The sequence below is a fragment of the Typopeltis vanoorti genome, chromosome 8 (assembly GCF_054136105.1).
Source record: "Typopeltis vanoorti isolate ZY-2024b chromosome 8, IOZ_Tvanoo_1.0, whole genome shotgun sequence".
NCBI classification, from domain to species: Eukaryota; Metazoa; Arthropoda; class Arachnida; order Uropygi; family Thelyphonidae; genus Typopeltis; species Typopeltis vanoorti.
In genome coordinates, this window is record NC_143556.1 from 1,000,228 (window position 1) to 1,011,208 (window position 10,981).

A 10,981-nucleotide genomic window follows, 5' to 3' on the forward strand; every position below is an offset into this window, starting at 1 on the left:
TTACTTTGGACAGACTAACAAATCTATTGAACTACATATAGAAGAGCATAAGAGAGATCTCCTATAAAAGAACAATGCACTATCCAGTAATGTTCTTTTCTCAAACAATCCTCATAATGATCTCCAGAATCACTCAGTTTGCTGGGATAAATCCGAAGACATTTTTCGCTGCAGTGATGAGTTTGAAAGGAAAATCGTGGAATCCAGAGAAATCCTACCTAATCCTGAACATTTGAACAGCAATTTAAGTTACAACATCGCTGATAGCCATGCTGCAGTTGTTCAATACTGGCGCTCATTAGAACCTGCAAGCACGCATACAACAAACAATAGCACGTTAGATAGAACGACTTGAAAAATACGTTTTTGTGTCAATTATATATTGCATTTTTTGCCTGTAATTCTCAGTTTTTTGTAACTTCAATTTTTTATTACTGTGTTCTACCTTTAATTGATACCTGAAGGAGGAGGCTGTAAAAGGCTGAAACTAGTTGTATCATTTTCATTAAAACTTAATATTTTATCTCGGTTCAAAGTCATTAAATATTTATTCTTTAAAATGTACCATAACAACCGAGGAGAAGCCAGGAATATATATATATATATATATATATATATATATATATATATATATATATATATATATATATATATATATATTAAATAAAATTTTAATTTATTAAGGTTAAAACACCTTATGGTAACTTGTTCTGGTAAAATACTTATAAGCTCTGTATTACTAAAATCTTGATATTTCTAGCCTGGCTCCCACTGATGAGACCTCAATAAAGGTCGAAACCGGTCTGGGTAGTGGCCCTTGCCTTTAATACAAAGCATCATACATCTCCTCCAGGAGATGTGCTTTGCATTATGGGTAAATATTAATTAGTGATCAGAGCTTATTCTACTTTTACTATGAGTTATCTTGGTCTTGCAGTACCTGCAGGGTCAGCTAGACTTGCATTAAGTCCAGGCGCAAACTTCACTTATTTGTCTGTTTTGCTTACTTGGGAAATGGAGTAAAACCAGGTTTAAAATAGCTTGGTATCTTTAACATTTTATACCCAAGGTAAAATATTTTCTATATATATATATATATATATATATATATTCAATAAAGGTTGAAACCGGTCTGGGTAGTGACCCCACCCATAATGTGTATTGCAGTATACATCTGTTAGTGAGATGTGCTTTACATTATGGAAAATACTAAGAATAGTGATCAGAGCTTTACCTACCTTTACAATGAGTTTCCCTGGTGTTGCACCACCTTTTTCTTACTTGGGATTAGGAGTAAAATAAGCCAAGTTTATAAAATTACTTGGTAGCCCTGATACATTATTCCCAAGGATAAAAAAAAAAAAAAAATTATTTACATATATATATTCATGAGCATTGACTCTGTTACTGTGATATATTTAAAAAGATATTTAATGAATAAAAAACCGAGAATAAGTTAGAAAACTTTAATGATACAACTTGTTTCGGCTTATTATGGCCTTCATCGGGTTTCTTTGTAGGTAGAAGAAATAATAATAAAACATTGAAAATATTAAGAAAACTGAGAAACACAGGTTAATTGTATTAGATAATTAAAAATAAAAAACGTTATATTAAAATTCCAGTTGTTCTATTTACGTGCCATTGTTTATTCTATGCATGGTAGTAGACTCTCGAGAACGCCAGTATTGAACAACAGCAGTATGGCTCTCAGGGATGTTATAGCTCAAATTATTGTTCAAATGCTCAGGATTAAGGACGATCTCCCTGGATTCCACTATCTTTCTTTCAAATTCATCCTTGCACGGAAAATATTTTCAGATCTATCCCAGGAAACTGGGTGACCTTCAAAATTATCATGAGGATTGTTAGAGAAGAGAACATGGCTGGATAAGGCATTGGCATTTGATCTTTTATAGGAGATGTCTCTTTCATGCTCCTCCATGCGAATTTCAACAGTTTATTAGTTTGACCGTAATAAGGAACATTGAAGTTACACCATAGTTTATATAAGCCAGGATATTTTAGATTATGATGCTTTGGTTTAGGATGGCTTATAAGAGATCTGATTTTTGGAAGAGTGGTGAATAACGTCCTGATGTTGTACTTTTGAAGGACTTTTACCAATTTTTGGGAGACCGAAGTGATGTATGGGATTGAGATGTTACCTTTAAAATGGGTAGTTTCTGTATTGTGGTGCCTAAGAGGATCTATAAGAAATTTCTTAATTGTTCTTTTATGATATCCATTTTGTTCAAAAATATGTGAGAGGTGATTAATTTCATTTTGAAGCTCATCGGGATCGTTTAAAATAGAGCGAACTCTGTGTCACAAAGTGGAAATAGTTCCGAGTTTCTGTGGTGGAAAATGATGAGAAAGACTGTGAAAATATCTATTAGTATGCGTAGGTTTTCTGTACATAGAGATTCTAAATTTTCCAGAACAGCGTGAGAGTTTTATATCCAGGAAAGGAAAGGAATTATCATGTTCTAGTTCTGCCGTGAATTTTATATTTGGATGCTGGTTATTTAGATGATGAAGAAAATTCGTGAGAGAGTTTTCACCATGACTCCATTTAATAAAAACGTCATCTACATAACGTTTCCAAATTTTTGGTATAAATGAAGAGGAAGATATAGCTCTTGTTTCAAAGTCTACTGGGAAAATATTTGCCAGAATGGGGGATAAAGGGTTCCCCATCGCCAAGCCCTGGTTCTGTTTATAGATGGTATCTTGATATCAGCAGTAGCCAGATTGAACGTAATGCTTTAATAAAGTAAACATTTTTTTGGGATAATTTATCATTTAATAATATTAATACTACTTCAGTTGGTACATTTGTGAATAATGAAATAATATCTAAACTGGCTATAATATCATCCGCGTTGATGTATAAATATTTAATACTAGATACAACATCTAAGGGAAGACTTATTGGAAAAAGACGAGATATTTTGCAAGATATTTTGATTTGTAGTTTGTAAACCCTCGACAATAGGGCGAAAAGGAGAGAGAGAGAGAGAGAGAGACGTACATCACTAGGAAGTTCACTAGTATTTTGTAGTAAGTTGTTAGTACAGTTTTGTAGTTTCCGTGTTGGATCATCCTGTAATATGTGTCACTTTCAAGCAATAGAAGCATCTTATTATGATATTTTTCAGTATCGAGGATAACTGTGGCATTACCTTTATCCGCGGTAAAATTGTTATATTTCTGTTCTTTTTTAGATTTCTAATAGCTTTTCGTTCAGCGGAAGAAATGTTATCTGTTAGAGGTTTTTGTTCAACGAAAAAAGATCTTTAATTGAAAAACTTGAACAGCTTCTGGATAATGATCGCTTGCCTTTAAGGCATAGCATCATACATCTCCTCAAGAAGATGTGCTTTGCATTAAGGGTAAATATTAAGAATAGTGATCAGAGCTTAATCCACCTTTACCACGAGTTGCCTAAGACTTGCATCACTTGCAGGCGCAAACTTGACTTTACTTGTCTGTTTGCTTACTTGGGAAATGGATTAAAAGCAGGTTTAAAATAGCTTGGTATCTTTAACATATATATATATATATATAATGTTGTGGACCAATAGTGGTAGTTGCTAACAAGATGTGGAGGAGTTAGGCTGACAACTCTGACAACCAAAGAAGCCTCACATTATCCTATGACAGCACTATATCATGGAGAATCAATGTCTCCATATAAGCACTAGTTCTAGCTCTACTAAAGAACGCTCTACAGGGGCAACTGTAGAGTATCATTTTCCAGGAGAGAGAGAGAAAAACTGTGTTGTCACGATGGAAGGCTCTGGCAGGCGAATGAATTAGCATAGTCACTCGGTGGCTATCAATCCTAGCCAAGTACTAGTTATTGCTACATCTGTAACAGAGGCCTGTCAAGTCGATTTTAAACATTAAAGTATCATGCCAACCAGTTCCATAGATTTGAAATCAAAGATTGACTGAATACCACTGCGTTCGGGGAAGCCGATGCACCTGACCCATAACCACAGCCGACAGGTTAAAAACTGGCTATGTGGTCCTGAAGAAGACATTTTCGTTTCTGGACAATAAACATCAGAACATAGAATAAAACTAGTAATCTGAGGCTACTTGAAGAGGCGCTTTAGATTCCATCTAAACGCTTTAGATGTAATGTGATCGGAATTTCCGAGACGCATTGGACGGAGAAAGGTATGGCAAACCATAATGAAGGAAGAATGTACTATTCTGAAAAAAGAGATCAGCAGCATGGAGATGGATTTGAAATTATAATCAGAAATCATCTCATAAACATCATTGCTGATATAAGACCCATCTCTTTAAGAATCTTATCCATTGAAGTTACCAGTTAGTAAGTAACAGTTCTGGTTTAAATTACTTGCCTCATCTTGGAAGCCTGCAATGATTTATTCACTCATATTTAAAGCAAAAGAAAAAAAAACTTTTATATTAAAATTATCCGAGTGTAAGTCACTAGACCGTTATCATAATAATAATAATAATAATAATAATAATAATAATAATAATAATAATAATAATAATAATCGTATGATGATACACGGCCGTGAGTCCCCTTTACGGAGAGGTACGCACCATCTCAGTCCCCCCAAATTTCATCCGGGCTCCGGAACCGGCATAGCTGAAGAATCAGACCTATGGCTGGGTCAGTATGGGTCAGAACACACACGGACTGTAATCCGTGTGTGTTCACTGGACCGGTTTGCCTGCTTGCGGGAAGAAAAACCCCATGGATGAGGAAGATTCTTAAGCTCCTCGCGTCGTCTGAGGGAATCGAACTAGGACACTCCTTCCCAGGCATAGGGTTGCGAAACGCACAGCCACTAGGCTAACCGTGAGGACACCGTTATCATAAAGTTGAATATAGAGAATTTTTGGAACAACTGCAAGAAGTAATAGATAATAAAAAAGAGAGACGCCCTGGTAATCTTAGAAGGTTTTAATACAATGTTGAACGCTTTTCAGGTTCTAAATACCGATGTTGTGAGAAAAATCGAAAAGGACAAATAAATTACAGAGGAGAAATTTACAAAATTACGATAAGTTAAATGGCCTGTTTATCACCAACACAATGTTTTATAATAATGAAAGCCATAAATACTCCTATATTTCACCCAATGGAGAAACCAAGAACCGCACAACTACATATTAATTAATAAGGTATGAACAAAGCTCGATCCTAAATGTTAAAACACTAAAGAAAATACATATGGATACAAACCATGAACTCCTTGCACCCAAAATAAACATCAAATTTTTTGTACCAAAAAGAAACCAGCACCCAAAGCAAAAATAACAGACATCAACAAGACAATGTGGATCGGTTACACATAGCCAGGAAAAGTCTTTTACAAATGAAGCAAACAGTAGAAGAAGAAAAGCTAGTTAAATGATTACAAAAAGGAAAGCATAGAAAAGATGTTAATGGAAGCTTACAAGTAAAGAAAAAGCAGAGAATGAAGTTGATTCAAATAAGAAGTACAAGGAGAAAGAAATGGCAAATCGAAAAGAAAAGATAAGGAAAGAAAAGGAAAAGAAAAAAGGAAGAAAAGAAATTTGGACCCCATTATGTAAACATTTTGCTGTACATTTAAAACTTAAGCAAACGACAATGGAATTGTCGGGATACTTAAACAGTCAGATGTTTAAAATTTTTTCAACTGCGCCAATGAGATGTAAATTTCAGTTCGTTGCTCACAGTCGCAGTTCGATTTGAAGCAGGTTTCTGTTCAGTACAGGGTTTGAAGTCCAGTGTTTTTATTAATTTTATTTACAAAAACTTGTTCAGTTATTCATGAAAAATATTATTATTTACATTTTCCTTTTAAACATTGTCGAGTGGTAAGAAAAACTTTCTATATTTAAATTTGTACGTAAATCTCAGAGAAAAAACACAAGTGAAAGAATATTTTCAGCAGTGACAATAAATAAGAATAAAATAAGAAATCAACTGCAAACTCCCTTGATAAATGGACTCCTTTTGACAAAATAAACATTGAAACATTCATTAGCTACAGATTTTGCTATTTCTGAAGAGTTAATTAATTTAGCAAAATCAGGTAGCAATATCGTAAAATGCCCTAAATAGAGTGAAACGGAAGCAAATAAAACTCTAGTGCTTTTTATCAGATTTAGTACCTTTGTCCAGCATAAGTTGGTACTAAATATTTTTGCAGGGTCTTACTAATAAAGTTCTTGACTAAACGTGAGAGAGATCGTATAGATGCTAAATTCCAATTTTAGCATGTCATGCAATTTGTTACCTTTTAGTGAGAATAACGCCACTTACTAAAATTAGGGCTCATTTCAGGTTTTGAAATTAATCCATTTCGAATATCGGACTCTTTCCTTACAAACGGCTGGTTCTTTAACATGGTAGCCTATGGGAGACGGCAGCGGACGCATTAATGCGTGAGCGGGTACCTCGTCTTCGTTCGCTACCGGAAATGACGCACCGGAAGGGGGTGAAGCGGAAGTTACATCTTTTGACGTCATTGTGACGCGCGTATCTCTCTCTCTCTCTCCGTCGCCGTCGGCGGCTAGCATAGCGGCCGTGGTTTCCCTATGTGACTGTGGTTACGATCGGTCACTTGCGTGCATATGCGGCCGAGCACACGCGACATGTTTGCTTTTTACGGTATATGTCACCATACGCGGCCAGAGTGAAAAGAGCTTGCCGCACTTGTGATATAAAAGCACATTGCATCCCAACTAATAAGATATTTGAAATAGTCGTGTCGATTGTGTTAGTGAGGGGGGAAGGGGGGGGGGGAAATCAGCTAACGCCTTTTATTCCCGCATATAGGGAAGAATTAATATTATATACATGATATAAACATAGTGATGGGTGACTTCAATGCAAAAGTGAGAAGAGGGGGTGATGGAGAAATTGTTGGCGAACATGGCTTAGGCACCAGAAATGACAGAGGAGATCGCCTAGTCCAATTCTGTCAGGAAGAAGATCTAACAATAGTAAATACCTGGTTTAAACTTCCACCCAGAAGACTGTACGCTTGGAAATAGCCTCAAGATAACCAACATAACATTGTCAGAAATCAAATTGATTATATACTGATAAATAAAAGATTCCACGGTAGTATAAAGAGTGCAAAGACTTATCCTGGAGCAGATATCTCATCAGACCACAATCCCATAGCTGCAGAAGTACGTCTTAGATTAAAATCAGCTAAAAAATCACAAAAGAAGAAAAAGAAAATTGATGTAGAAAAACTGAAAGACCCGAACATAAATAAAAATGCCAAGACACAGCTTAACCTGCGATTACAACAGATTAACATAGAAGAAAATAAAAGTGTGGAATCTCTTTGGAATAGCTTAAAGAATGCCATCGTAACAACAAGTATTGAAGAAGTAGGTTATGTGAATAATATAAAACAACAGGAATGGATGACAGATGAGATTCTTTCTCTTATTGATACAAGAAGAATGTACAAAAACAAAGACCTAGCCAGGTATACAGAAACACATAACATCATCAAGAAAAAAATAAAAGAAGCCAAGGAAAATTGGATGAAAAATTTATGTACTGAAATTGAACTGCTTCAGAAACAACATGATAATTTCAATCTGTATAAGAAAATCAACGAAATTTCCGGAAAACTGAGGAAAAAGCAAATAGTGTCTCTAAGAGACGAAAATGGAAAAATAGTTCTAGAAGAAGAGAATAAAGCACAGATTTGGATAAAATATGTAACAGAAATTTTCAATGATACTAGACAGAAGCCTATAAATATAAAAGATAACATTCAAGTACCAGCAATCATGAAATGCGAAATAGAGAATGCTATACGAACAAGTAAAACAGGAAAAGCCAGTGGACCAGATGGTGTGCAAACAGAATTTTTAAAATTAATCGAACCAGATAACATCAAACTTCTTGAAAAACTATTTAATAAAATATATGAAAGTGATGAATTTCCATCAGATTGGCTCAAATCTCCATTTATCACTATCCCAAAGAAACCCAAAGCGAATTCCTGTGGTGACTTCAGACTTATTAGTCTAATGAGCCAAACATTAAAAATATTTTTGAAAGTAATTCAGAATCGCATTTATAGAAAAAGTGAAGAAACTCTAAGTGAAACACAATTCGGCTTTCGGAATGGTTTTGGTACTAGAGAGGCCCTTTTCTGTACCCAAATATTGATACAAAAATGCATAGAAAAACAGAAATCTGTCTTTATGTGTTTCATAGATTTTGAAAAAGTATTCGACAAAGTCAGACACACCAACTTAATAGAAATCCTTCAACAAATAAGGCTAGACGAACAAGACATAAGACTAATAACAAATCTGTATTGGAATCAGTCAGCTACCGTTCAATTAGACAACATTACCACCAGTGATATTAACATCAAAAGAGGAGTGAGACAAGGATGTGTGCTCTCACCACTCCTGTTCAACATATATGCAGAGGTAATCTTTAAAAAAGCATTGGAAGAATGTACAGAGGGAATCACAATAAATGGAAAGATTGTTAACAACCTACGATATGCAGATGACACCGTGCTAATTGCAGATAACATTATGGATCTCCAAAAACTCGTTGACAGAGTATACATAGAAAGCCAAAGAATGGGAATAAATATAAACTTCAACAAGACAAAATACATGATCATCAGCAAACATCCAGCCTCATCAATGAAACTGACACTCAATGGGAAAAATATTGATCAAGTGTCAAGATATAAATATCTTGGTTGCTGGCTTAATGAACGGTGGGATCCAGAAATAGATATAAAGACAAGGATTGAAGTTGCACGGCAGTCCTTCATGAAAATGAGAACACTATTCTGCAATAAAGACCTAAACATGGAAGTCAGATGCCGAATGCTGAAATGCTACGTGTGGTCTATTCTGCTGTATGGAGTTGAAACATGGACATTGAAGGCGACAACCATCAAGAAAATCGAAGCCTTTGAGATGTGGCTATACAGAAGAATGCTAAAGATATCATGGACAGAAAAATTTACCAATGAAGATGTCTTAAAATCCATTGGCAAAGCTAAACATCTTGTGCAAATAATCAAGAAACGAAAAACATCATATCTTGGACACATCATGAGAAACAGCAAATACCAACTTCTACAAACTATTTTGGTAGGAAGAATTGATGGCAAAGGAACTAGAGGAAGAAAAAGAATATCATGGTTTGACAACATCAAGACGTGGACAGGAAAGAGCAGTGCACCACTGCTCAGATTAACACAAGATCGCAGTTTGTTCGCCAAGATGGTCGCTGACCTTCGATAGAAGATAGCACAATAAGAAGAAGATCCCAACTAATAAGATATTTGAAGTAGTCGTGTCGATTGTGTTAGTGAGAGGGAGGGAAGGGGAGGGAATCAGCTAACGCCTTTTATTCCCGCATATAGGGAAGAATTAATATTATCTGAGAAAAACGTTTGCTACATGCTAATGTAAATCTTCTAATTACTGATGTGAAGGAGATTGGGCGGGGTGGGGTTGTTATGTCATCCATACATCCTTAACGAGGGCCGCATTTCCCATTAGGCGCATGAAGCGCAAGCTGGGGCCACATTTTATTTTAAACCTTACTCCTTACAAAGAACAATAAAAAACAGGGGAGTTATAGTTGCAAAATAAAATAATATAAAAACTAGAGGCCGCTGAAAAATATGTGGGGCCTCCCGCTTCCATTTGAAATACATTGTTCTTTCCTTAGAATATAAATAAAACGAACAGGAACTCCTGTATTAAATAAAATTCATGTATGTAAGCATACCATTTCTTTGCTGGACCTATATACACATCCAGCAAACCTGGATAATATTCTGTCGACCTGTTGAAAGAACATGGATGAGAAGTGCAGTTTGACCGTCATGTCCATTAGAACTATATTAGACTTTATACCTGAGTTATATTCATTTTTGCTGCTTGTTTTTATCGCATAATTATAGTTTTTAATGCCAGTGCAGAATAAGAAATCCTTTCATACTTTTTTCACTTCATATTGTTGTATCACTATGGAAGATCAATGTCACTATCAATTTTTTTTGGCTAATTATTTTAATCGTCAATACATTTTAAAGTTCTCCCAGAACTTGATTGAATATAATTATTTTTGTCAAACGATTATTTTATAAATTCATGAAAATCCTAATCTAAAAATGAATACAGAATGAGTTATACTAAATATATGAAAAGAGTGTTCTCAAACAGCAGCAGTATATCTGAAGCTGTAAGCATACATCTGTCTTGAAAATCACCACAATCTTCTTCTTCTTCTACGCGTTATTCCCGCTTCCCATGCAGGGTCCGCGTGTTACTTTAGATGCGACTTATTTGTTAGTACTACTCCCAACCGACCCGTCGCCTGGTCTGCCGCTGGGGGATATATATATATATATATTTTTTTTTTTTTTTTTTGACTGTAGAGGCGTATGTTCACGGGCCGGTTTGCCTGTTTGCGGGATGAAAAACGCCAGATAAAGTGGCGGAAAAAACCCTACTGACCGCGCCCAAGACCGGCTAACTTGGCTATGCCTGAGGAAGATCCTCAAATTCCTCACGTTTACAACGGGAATCGAACCTGGGACACTCCTTCCCCAAGCATATGGTTGCGAAGCGCAAAGCCACTAGGCTAACCGCGCGGTTTTGAAAATCACCAAAATATTAGCTTGAATTTCCTAATTGAGGAAATCCAAAGTAACACAGGTTTACTCTTCTAAGTCAGGCGGTCAAAACCATTACAAATCCACTATAGTTAGTCATTTTCATGATTTCTGATGTTCAGTTGACACTAATAGCCAGAAAATAATGATGTGCACTTTTCTAAAATCACACAAAGAAAGTACATTATAAATTACTTCATTCTAATAATCTCCACTCAATGAAAGTACCGCATCTTTTCTTATCACTATTATTATCATCATCATTATCTGACATATCAGTACAAACAAGAAATGACCGCATATTTATAAAA